Here is a 12,059-nt window from a genome sequence, read left to right as displayed (position 1 = left end):
GCCATCCTGATCATTCTCCATCAAAGCGGGGTGGGATTCTACCAGTTCGGGCAAACCAGTAGCTCTGAAGATCAGCTGGGAGCAAACTGGTTCACTCCCACTAGCAAGTGGGCCCGCCTGCTCGCCCCTGCGCATTACCTACCTTTATCTTCTCAGCTGAGTCACGCGGCAAAACACAAGCTTAGCAAATCCGTTGTTAAACCGGTAGGATCCTACCCCTGCACCAAAGGAAATACCAAGTGATCTTCATCTAGTAATATTACAGAGAACCATGAGCCTGTGATACACTCAGTACTTTTCAGAGATCCATTGTGGTTGACAGAAACAGACCTTGGGCCAGTCACTCTCTTCTAAGCCCAACTCATCTCATGGGGTAGTTGTGGGAGAAATAGGGAAAGGAAGATGTGTTTGATACAGTATGTTCATCATCTTGCGTTATTTGTAAAAATAACAAATGTGGGATGGAGGGAGAGGAGAGAGAGAGAGAGAGACGAAGAAAGAAAAAGAAAGAAAGAAAAGTAAGTAAGTCACATAACCACATTGACTGGGTTATCCTATATTTTAGAGGGTACATTTTCTGGAGAATAAATATATTTGAATGTATTTACTTCAACAGCATATTGCAGAGATGCTGTTGAAAAGGTAACTAGACTTTCTTGTTTTTTTCTTTGAAAATGTTTTGCTTCTCATCCAAGAAGCTTCTTCAGTTTTTTCATTAGCTTTGGGACAACCAAGACCTAGATGGTTGAGAATCTCTGCAGAGCATGTCTTCAACAGCAAATTGAGACAACATAAATGAGTATCAGTGAATACATTTTATGTGTTTGGATTATTTTAAAGTTACTGCTAGTGTGTGTGTGTGGGAGCTTGATGAGATCTGGATTATGGGCATAGTCACTGTCACTTTCATTACTTTTTAAAAAAAAACTCTGAACAATACTGATTGGTGTGTGTGTGTGTGTGTGTGTGTGTGTGTGTGTGTGTGTGTGTGTGTGTGTGTGTGTGTGTAGAGAGTTCCAAGAGCTGGCAATGAAATCAGCTCACTGAAATTAAAATGTACCTGGCAGCTAGTAGGCCTCTCCGAAGACTGCTTCATGTCTTTTTTTCTTTTTTTTGACCCAAGTAACTTCATTGATTCAGTTGCCTCCCTTTTATAAGGTCAGAAGCTTATAAACTGAACACCATACATGAAAACATACTAGGAGACATTGATCTGTCATTTACATCCTTCTTATGCAACTGTTTAGCTTGAATTTGCGCTGCTGTCAGAGGCAATAAGGGTCAGCAGTTGTGGTGACAAATTGGTTTTGACAAGCTTAATGACCTCAGGAGGAAAAGTCTGCCTCCTTGATAGCAAGTACAGAATAATTGGTTAGCTCAGCCAAACAGGGAATGTGTTAAAAATCCCAAATTCTCTTTGGCAAGTCAATTTTACCATGCATCAGAGGTGAGGTAGAACATTACAACCAGCATTTTTAAGCATACAAAAGTATCTACAGCCTTTTTCCCCCCCAAGCCAGTCTATTTTATCTGGCAAGACATTGAGAAGAACAATCAAAGCTTTCAAATAACAATCATGGGATAAAGTTAATTAGATTGTAATGAAGAAGTTGACTAGCATTTAGAATACCATTTACAATTATGATTGTTTGAAAATTGTCAGGGGTTTTTGTATGCTAGTGAAAAATGTTCTTTTAATCTTAAATTTTAAAACTGATGAGATGATATCATTTAAAAAGTAAAATATATGTGAAAGATCGCAGCAGATCTACATTTATTCTATTAATTTGTGATCTACTGTTATAGCTTTAGAATATAAGAAAAAAATAGATATAAACAGCACAAAAGTGTATATTAATAATTATTTTTAAGGCAATAATTGGTCATTTTTAAAGGGATAGAATTGTGATAATGAGGCCTCTTACTTTTTATAGGGTTAATTGTAAGCAATGATTAATTTCGCTATTTGTTACAAGGAAACATTTTTTCTATTTCATTTCATGGGAAAAGGGAAGTTATACACCTCATCATGAATTACTGATACTGCTAAAGAAAATGTAGTTCTTTTAAATTTCTAGATAGAAAAAGAAACTTATATTACAATCTTGTTTCATTTATCATCAGTTTAAGATGCTCTTCCAAATAATGAAAACTCTCATCTGATAGTGAACAAAATTAAACCAAATAACTTTCCTTTTTTAGTTTGTTTTTTATACATAATAGCAAATTAACGGCTTATATTTGAAAAGGACATTAATATATTTCTAGATTATATTGTTACTCATAGAATACAAGTAATAATTCCTTTCTGAACAAAACAAACCTAATTGGAAAAAGCTGAGGCAGCTAAATAAAAAAAAATACAAAATGTTTACTAAGCAACAAAGTACATATTAAAATCTTGCAACACATTTGCAGATGATTTACTTGAGGAGTGAAAAGTAGAAACTTCTGGGATTCCCACTGACCGAAATACTGATTGAACATTGAAATAAAACTTCCTTGCATTTTCTTTGAATTCAGCTGTTCTTTCTGGTCATCTTTCTCTAAAATCAAATATCCTGCTTCATTGTGTTTCACATTAAGCATAAAAGAATTAAAAATAACTGTAATAATGAAAGGAAACTGCATAGATTCCAAACATTAGGCTATATTAATTCAATTGCTTTAAACTGAAACATTTTAATGAATGTGAGAGTGCCTCTGAAGAAATGCAGAATGTTTTCCATATTGGATTATTACATAAAAGGAAAAGATGTGAAATGCTAATATGGTTGAATCAAATAATAGCATCATGTAGAGAGCCACCTGTTCAGTGTTGAATTCCTTCTCAGAAAAAAGAATGGTTTTTTTAAAGGATTGTAATTTATAAATGTTTAATAGAGTATATACCATCCTCTGAAAGATGCAAAATTTCATTTTTAGAATACTGAACATAAATTCTTAATTGTAAAAAACTCAAAAGGGCTATGATGCAATTAACCTACAATATTTCTTTTAGGAATTGATTTACATTGAAGCATCAAAGAGAAAATAATAAACTTCTTTATTTATTTTACACCAGAAGTAGGAAATTCCTGGCCATCAGCCAGATGCACACCTCTTAAACATTCAGTCTTGACCTTCACTCTTTCTCCACATCAAACCGTCTGCTCTATATTATTTATTTTGCCTTTTGTACCTCTAATTTACAAGCAAATGAAAAGAATCGGGTTATAGTTAAAAAGAAAAAGTTGGAATGTGGTTAAATCTAAGCTGCTGAAACTTTAACTGGTTCTTTGTTTAAGATACTTTTGAGATAATTTATCCTATTTAGAACCTTCACTTAGAGATTATTACAGTTGTACTGAATGTTTTATATTTGTGTTTTATAAACAAATCAGTGTTTCTTTGGCAGCTGAATGGATTGGCGTACAGAGTAAATTGAAGTACTGGAGTACAGAACTTCAGGATGCTTTCAGAATGTGATAGAAAACCTTTTCCTTGCTCATACAACACGTAATGGCCAGGAATAGAACATTTCCCCATGATGTCACCTCACACTTCTGGGACCTAAAAACTTGAGTCTACAAATCATGTGTGTGGAGTTAATATAATATTTATAATTGTATTTATAGAGTCATCTTAGAAAAGTGGTTCTAAAATAGGCTGACATAATTACATTTACCTGATCTATGTAATTGCTTGTTTAACGCATACTTCCAGATTATTGTCTAGATTTTAAAGCATTAGTATAGTGATGCTACATTAGTTTAATTGGGGCTCAATTTGAGATTATTTGGCACCTTCAGGGTCTTAGCAGGTGTTGGCCTTAATTGGAATGTTCTGATAGTTTTAGCACTTAAAGCCCTTCTTAGACCTATCTGGGCCCTACTGTGAAAGAAATTAAAATCTCAAATTACAGTACATTTTGTAAGGAAATGCAATTTTAGAATTATTCTTATTTAGACATGGTGAGGAAAGCACTTTTTTGGAGGGGGGAAATAGTCTGAAAAGGGAGTAATTATCCTTAATCAGCTAATAAGCAACAATACTTTAAAAATATGTTTAAAATTATTTATCCCATTTAATTGTATAATTGGATATTATTATTACATTTATATTATTATAAAAAAACTTTTTAAAACGCTATTAAATGGCAATAATAATCAAGGAATCTGGAACATAGAAAATATCCAGTGTTAGAAAATAAATAGTTTCAGGTTTAAATAAATGCTAAGTACATTTCATATCCCTAAAAACCAACTTTGTGGGGTGTGTTCCACTCATTTTTAAACTGCTGAATATGTAGTAAATGCGCAGGAACACTACTACAAATACTTTGGACTTGTCCAGAAGTAGTTTCCTATTAGTTGGAGGAGAGGAAGGAGGAGGGGAATTGAGTTTCAGCACATTAATGAGTGTTACATTATATTAAAGATGTTTGGAATTTATTAGTTTAGAAACTGGATATATAGAACCTGAATTGTTGCAATAAAGTTGATTTTATATTCTGAAAAGGATAGGTGTATGTCAGGCATGGTTGGCCAATAAGATTCTGTATTATCTAGCTTTAATTCATTGCTTGAAAATTAAATTGTAATAATTTGTATAATGCTATAATATTGATTCTGTAAAAATAAGGGAAAATCTCAAAATTTTAAATTTTGAATTTTGAATTTTATTATGCTATTGGTGGATTGATTGATTAATTGATTCATTCATTCAATAATTTTATCTTCTGTGATTTAAATGCCATTTTTCTTTTTTCTTAATTTTCCACACACACCGCATATCTTCTTACTTTGCATTGTTTCATTTTTTAGGCATACACTTTTGTCAGTAAAATTTAAATTAAAATGGAAATTATTGTTCTTTTTGAATGCTTATACTAAAATTATCTTGAAAAATAGCTCATATTCTCTTATTGATGCCCAATTAATCTGCTGGTAATGTTGGAAAAAATATTATTCCTAATCTAAGAATTTGCTTGTTGGTTTGTACCAAAATGAACTGGGTTTGTTATACCTCTTAAATTTTGAGGGTCATTGAAGAATTTGTATTCATGGAGAGCTTACTTTCTCTTTCTAGTCTCTTCCTATTTTTTAACTACAAAAGTGCAGAAATGTAAAAGCATAAGAATGTACTTGGTTGCTAATTTATTTAGTGAAGTTTCTAAGCCAGTCTTTAATTTATCCTGTCTGAATAGACAGATTTCATTTTAGCTGAGATATTTCTATCTGTTCGCACTCTGATTTTCTATGCCAGTCATTTAAAACCAATGTCACTGAGAATAAATAACAGCCAATTACACTAAAACCAATGTTTCATTTTAGTAACAACTCTTCAAGTTGTAATTAAAATCAGTGTTAATTTATCTAAACATATTGAAGACATTAAAACACAACCATTTATTTTAAGGACTGTCTCTTCCATTAGGCAAATGATGCTTTTGGTCATAAGTGGATGTTTATAGAAATTTTAATACATTTTAGCTCTTTTAAAAAGGCTATGTTGTTAAGTGATCAAAAAGGAGAAATTGCTGATTTCCTTTCCTTGCTTTTTTCCTAAACAATAATAGTTTCATTTTTAAATATAATGCACTCTGCCTGAATACCTACAAGATATTCCTATTGCTTTTCATGAGACAATAATTTAAATGTGCACAAGACTGCAGATTAAAATAAAGTTCACCAAAATAGTGCAGATTCTAACAATAATGACAGCACTTCATGGGGTAGCTTTTAAATAAGAATATTCAATGGGGATAGGAAATATTAAGTGGGGACAGGATATCTTTATCATAACATCATAATACAAATTGTATGATTTAGGTACCTACATGACATCAGATACCACAATATCGATAAAGAATGTGATTGTTAGCTATGACTCTTAAAGATGTTTAGGGGATTGAAGGTGGCTCTGGATATGGCATCATAGATGATGAATGTATTTTGAGAGCTGCAGAGACAACTTTCATTGGTAGCTCATTACCTATCAAGACAAAGTCAAGATACTTAAGCTTGTACGTAACACTTTATTAGACTATTATAATACAATACATGGGGTTGCCCTTGTAGAGTATTTGGAAGCTTCAGCTGGTGCAGGATGCAGCGATACAGGCAGTCAATGCAATGGGTTACTTAGCACATGGGACACCATTACTTTCAATCCTCATTGGCTTCCATTGCTTTTGGGTGTTGGTAAACTTGCCCCAACCCTGCTAGCTTTTCACAAATCCCTGAAACGGACTCAGACGTTTATGCCTGCGACTGTGCTGGAGTTCCTCTCTTGGATTTGTTGATGGTTGTTTTTATGTTGTTTGGTTCCTGTGTGTTTTTACTTTTATACTTTTTTAAGACTTTGTTTTTCTCCTCATCACTTGGGTAATGGCTCCTACTATCTCCATCTTCTTCACTCTCTATATTTATAAACAACATATATATTATAAATATATAGTTATCCTTGTTATTTATTTTATATTTTATATTTCTAGACCACCTGTCTCTCTCAAGGAGGGGCTTGGGGTGGTGTACAGTATAATCAGCATATAAACTTCAGAATATTACAATTCATTTAGAATTAAACACTTTTAAATTGTGAGATTATAACATTTAAAATAAAATTTAAAAACCTGGGATGACCATTTAACCTTGACTAATAAAGACAGAGGGAGGGCCAGCCAGCTCCAAAATTGCCTGATCCTTTGTGTCCCGTCCCATCCCGCCACTACAGGGCAACTGTAGGGGATGGTCTGCCTTATCTTTGGGGAGAAGATGTTCCATAGTGTGAAAAAAATCTGTCTTACTTAGACTCTGCCAGTTGACATTCTTCAACTGATAGGGTCTACAGCAGCGGCTCTCAACCTGTGGGTCACGACCCCTTTCACAGGGGTCACCTAAGACCATCGGAAAACACATATTTTTGATGGTCTTAGGAACCGGGAAACCTGCGTGCCAGTGTTTGAAGCCGGGGAGCAGAGGTGGCGGCAGGTGCTGCCTTGCAAAAGGGCGGGGCTACCTGACAGGATGGCACGACAGCCGGCGCCCAGCCAATTGCAACACGAGAGGCACTGGAGCACAGATCGGATGGCTGCGCTTGACAAGGGGAGGGGGGAGATGGAGCGCCTGAGAGCTGGCAAGGCAGTGCCCTGAGAGGTGGCCGGGGAGGGGACGCCGGAAAGAAGGATCTGAGAACCGAGGCGGGAAGGATGGTGACGGTGTCCCTTCATTCCACAGCCTCCTCCTCGGAGACTCAGAAGTTCACGTGGGTGCTCTGCAGCAGCTGGCTCCAGTTGTTCAGGTTTTCCCTTTTTTGTAAAAACCTCTGTCCATTCACAAGGAGACCCGCCTTCGTTTCCTTCCTGCAATATCTATGAATGAATGCGTGGTTGGAAAACTTGGGAGCGAGAGGATTCCAGGAGTTTAGGGGTGGAGGGGAAAAAAGGTAGCCGTCACAAAACATCTTCAGCAGCCGTTGAATAAATACATCTTTTTAGTTTTAAGTTTTAAGCTTCCATGCTTAGAATAGAATGGAATGGAATAGGAAAATGGAATGGAATGGGAATGGGAATAAGAATGAAATAGGAATAGGATGGAATAAAATAGAGTAGAATAGAATAGAATGCAATAGAATACAATAGAATAGAATGAAATAGGAATAGAATGAAATAGAAATAGAAATGTTTATTGGCGAAGTGTGATAAGACACACAAAGAATTTGTTTCCAGTGCACCAGTTAACAGTGTACATATAAACAGCAAGTAATATGTCATAGGTCATAATAATAGTTACAAACAACAATTGATAAATCATAAAGAACCAGTAGGACAAGATGAAAAATAGGAGGAGATATCCAACCTAGTACTGTATTTCTCTTTTGACACTTTTTTTTTTTTTGCTGTATTTCTTCTCTGTTTTATTTTTATTTTGTTACCAACTGAAATGTTTCATGGACTTTTTGTAACAAGGTTAGAGGTTATATTATATTAATTATATTATATTATATTATATTATATTATATTATATTATATTATATTATATTATATTATATTATATTATATTATATTATATTATATTATATTATATTATATTATATTATATTATATTATATTATATTATATTATATTATATTATATTATATTATATTATATTATATTATATTATATTATATTATATTATTATTTTCAATAACAAACCATTTCACAATATATAATTGCATATTGTTTTTGTGATTAATCACTGCTTTAATTATGTTCAATTTGTAATAATGAAAATACATCCTGCATATCAGATATTTACATTATGATTCATAACAGTAGCAAAATTACAGTTATGAAGTAGCAACAAAAATAATTTTATGGTTGGGGGTCACAACAACATGAGGAACTGTATTAAAGGGTCGCGGCATTGAGAAGGTTGAGAACCACTGGTCTACAGCATACCTTCCCTGCGTGATCAAATGTGACAGGCTCCTGTGATGGGGTGAAGCTGGTTTCATAAATAGCCTGGCCCCATGCTTTGCAGGGCTTTATAGAGCTATTATAATATATGTTATAGTATAGAGTTGTGAAAACTGTTTCATCAGAAAGAGTGGTTTGTTTTTTTAAAAGGGGGGGGCTATGAATTGTGGTTATGGAGAAAATTGCTAAGAATACTTTGGACTGCAAATAGGACACGTAATACAAATGAAATAAAATCAAACTGATCAATGAAACACTGACAATGAAGCTAAAGCTTAAGTACTTTGAACATATAATAAAAAAGCAGGAATCATTTCCCACTTGCTTGGAAAAATCAAAGGCAATCAGAACGAGATTAAAAGAAGACAAGGGGGCTAGATGTAATCACTACACTGATGACACAAGCATGGTCTTAACACAAACATGAGATCAAAGAAACAGTTACTGACAGACTATCCTGGCTTAATACTGTTTGTCAAGTTCACAAACACTCAGAAGTGACTGAACAACAGTAAGATCAGATACGCAAAAGAGTTTACTCCAAATCCCTTGAGATCAGTTAGATTTATTCCCATGTAAGAGTGTTAGGATGAGTATCTGCATGAAATGTTGAACATTGAACATAATAAGTTTTTGGAATAGCATATTATCATCAAGTGGATATCATTAGAAGCTTATGACAATAATATTAACTCTAAATAAAAATGAGACCAAAAACAAGGTAGCAGAATAAGAAAAAAAAAAACAATGCTAGTTTTTCCTAATAAAATATTTGCTAGAGAGCTACGTAATTTCTTCTTTTCCTTTTGATTGGTCCTCATGAATTTGAAACTACTAACAGCTGATGTAAACAGGAAGAATTTATTTTCCAAGAAATTTGAGATAATATTAATTATCTTCACAGAAAGAACAGCTATATCAATTAAGACTATATTTTTGAAGCCTTGTTCCAAACAGGTTAATTTGATAATTGTTTTCACAAGCCAGGGTATATGCTTTTTATATGTTGATTATTCTGTACATCGCCCAGAGCCCCTCCTTGAGGGAAAGGAGCAATCTAGAAATATGAAACATGCAGGCTCATCTAGTACAAATAATGCATAATCTAGACAATACTCCTTAAATGTATGCAAAATCGGGTATAAATATCATTGTTCTGAAAGGAAGTTTTTTCCCCTCAGGTAGATTAGCTCATGAGTGCAATTGCAGAGCTAAAAACCTGACTAAGTGTCCTTATCTGAAGTTAAACTATATCTTTTTTCCTGGTAAATATTCATAATGATTTCAGCTTTAATTAATTCAAATCCTATCTATCATGATTGAGATTATCCAGCCAGCACTTTGAGGATATACTTATGTTTAAGACATTCTACTGGGAATGAATTTTAGACTGTTAGGGAATTGCATTCTGAATAAAACAGCACAATATCTTGTCCCTTTTATATATTGCTTCTCATTTAAAACTTCTCAATGGTGTTTTACAGTGGTATGATATAGTTATATACTGTTACTGGGTACAGTATATACCTGTGTATAAACTGAAGCTCAAAATTTTTGTTTGTTTTTTTACAATTGGCTTCTCTGAGGGTGGTTGAGCAGGGCAATACATGCAGTATGTCTACGTTACTTTGCACACATGAGTTGTTTCCCCCCCCCACTCCTGATGAACTAGTCCATGTGTGTGTGTGTGTGAGAGAGAGAGAGGGAGAGACGGAGGGAGGGAGAGAGAGAGAATATGAATGAATGAATGAACGAACAAACGAATGCATGAATGAATGAATGAATGAATGAATGAATGAATGAATGAATGAATGAATGAATGAGAGAGATTGAGTAACAGCTCTAATTTTTAGACTGGTTCAAATGAAGTTACCTTCAACCATGTATGTGTAAAAATTTTCTGATTTGTGTTTATGAAAGGCTTGAGAATAATTCCAAAATGGTTCTGTTTGAAAGAACTAAGTGAGCTCCCTTAATCAGTGATAAATAAGAGAGGATCAGAAATGAAATAAAATCAGTCTTAATCTGTTTGCACAGATTAAGTTTTAGTCAGTTTTACCCATATTTGCCCAAGTTCCTTCCCCCAGTTTCTCCCCAGCTAGCAGTTTAAAAGCATGCAAATGCAAGTACTTTAATAGGTATCACTTCAATGGGAAGGTAACAGTGTTCTAGGCGCCTTTGGCATATAGCCATTCTGGCAACATGATCACGGAAAATGTCTTTGGACAACGCTGGCTCCCTCAGCCAAGAAATGGAGATGAGCACCATGCTCTGGACAGGAAACCTTTATCTTTGCCTTTACTCCTATTTACAACCTGCATTACCTTTCTAATCATGTTTTGGGTGTTATTTAAAAGATACTTTATTATCTGACTGTAAAAAGGGTTGTACAGGTGCTAATATCTCATGTTTAATCCTAACCCACTAAGATACACTTTTTCCTTCAAAAAAAAAAAAGTGCTCAACTTCTGGCAGTTTCGCTGCTCAAAATATATCCATTTGCTTCTTCTCACCCTCCTTTTCCATATCCATACATTTTCTCCATTCGCAAAAGCATTATTAACTGAAAAACAGCTGGAGAGGAAGAGTTAAGATCTTCCCCCCAATGGGGTCAACTACTACAAATGGAATCTTCTGCAGCAGCGTTTGGTAAGAAAGGAAGGAGTCAGAATAAAATATTTTGCACAATACAAATAAATTATATTTCCCCTCAGTTAGGACAAGGCATTTAGAGAATATATTGTCTTTTTTCTAAATGAAGTAATATCCAGCTGTAATTGAACATGGGAAGTTTATGAAAACTTGCAGAAAATCCAACAGAAAAACATAACAAAAATCACATTGATTTAAATTATGAGTATACAATTGTTTGCATAGCTTCTCTACATGTGTAAAACTTTTCAGATTAAATTAACATAGTAACTCATGGTTCTACTTAGTTTCTTGTTTCTTCATCTAATTATATCTCTATAAGGAATAAGTAAACTAAGCTTAAGACTTAAGTTTAGTTTAAACCAATTTAGCAAATGAAACTATTCATGTTATGTTCGGAAAACATAATTCTAATCTTTTTCTCTATTATATTTTTGAAAATGCTCCAATAACCCTTGTCATGGATTTAGTAGTAGATGCTTGTGGAAAGGAACCTACCCAAAAAAATATTCAGCATTGAGGGAAAGGATAAAGGGAGAAATGTTTTGTTCCTATGTAGAAAAAAAAAAGTAGTATTAAGTGCCTCATTAGGTATAAAACTAATTTTAGGCAGATATATGGGTGCTAAAACATAATTTTACTTTTATACAAAAAATACATTTCTATTTTGTAAAATCACAATTGTATCCTGTGTTCCTGCAGAATGTGATAGTTGTATATGTACAGAGATGTAAATTGGCTGAATTATCTGAGAATAAGTCCTAATTACCTTAATGGGACTTACTTCTGGAAAAAAAGATATATAATTGTACTGTTAATGACTTTCTGTATTATTTGACCAAATCTAAAATTGACTCTAGTATACACCATAAGAGTTTGTCTGAAAACCCAACACTACAAGTCCCACGTTGATACCCAGTAAATTGTGCATAGGAAGAGAAATTAGGTATGATCATGCACATTT

At 33.8% G+C, this 12,059-nt stretch overlaps 1 protein-coding gene across 4 annotated transcripts in view; it reads left to right on the top strand.

The window, feature by feature from the left end:
* GLIS3 (GLIS family zinc finger 3) overlaps positions 1-12,059 on the top strand; it is a 145,493-nt gene that overhangs the window by 89,541 nt on the left and 43,893 nt on the right. The window lies entirely within an intron of this gene.

This window comes from Thamnophis sirtalis, unplaced genomic scaffold (genome assembly GCF_051295495.1).
Source record: "Thamnophis sirtalis isolate CommonGarterSnake01/CBP01778 unplaced genomic scaffold, rThaSir2_p1.2 scaffold_5, whole genome shotgun sequence".
Lineage (NCBI taxonomy): Eukaryota > Metazoa > Chordata > Lepidosauria > Squamata > Natricidae > Thamnophis > Thamnophis sirtalis.
The sequence above is the reverse complement of the archived record's forward strand: the minus strand, read 5'-3'. Positions and strand labels throughout refer to the sequence as shown.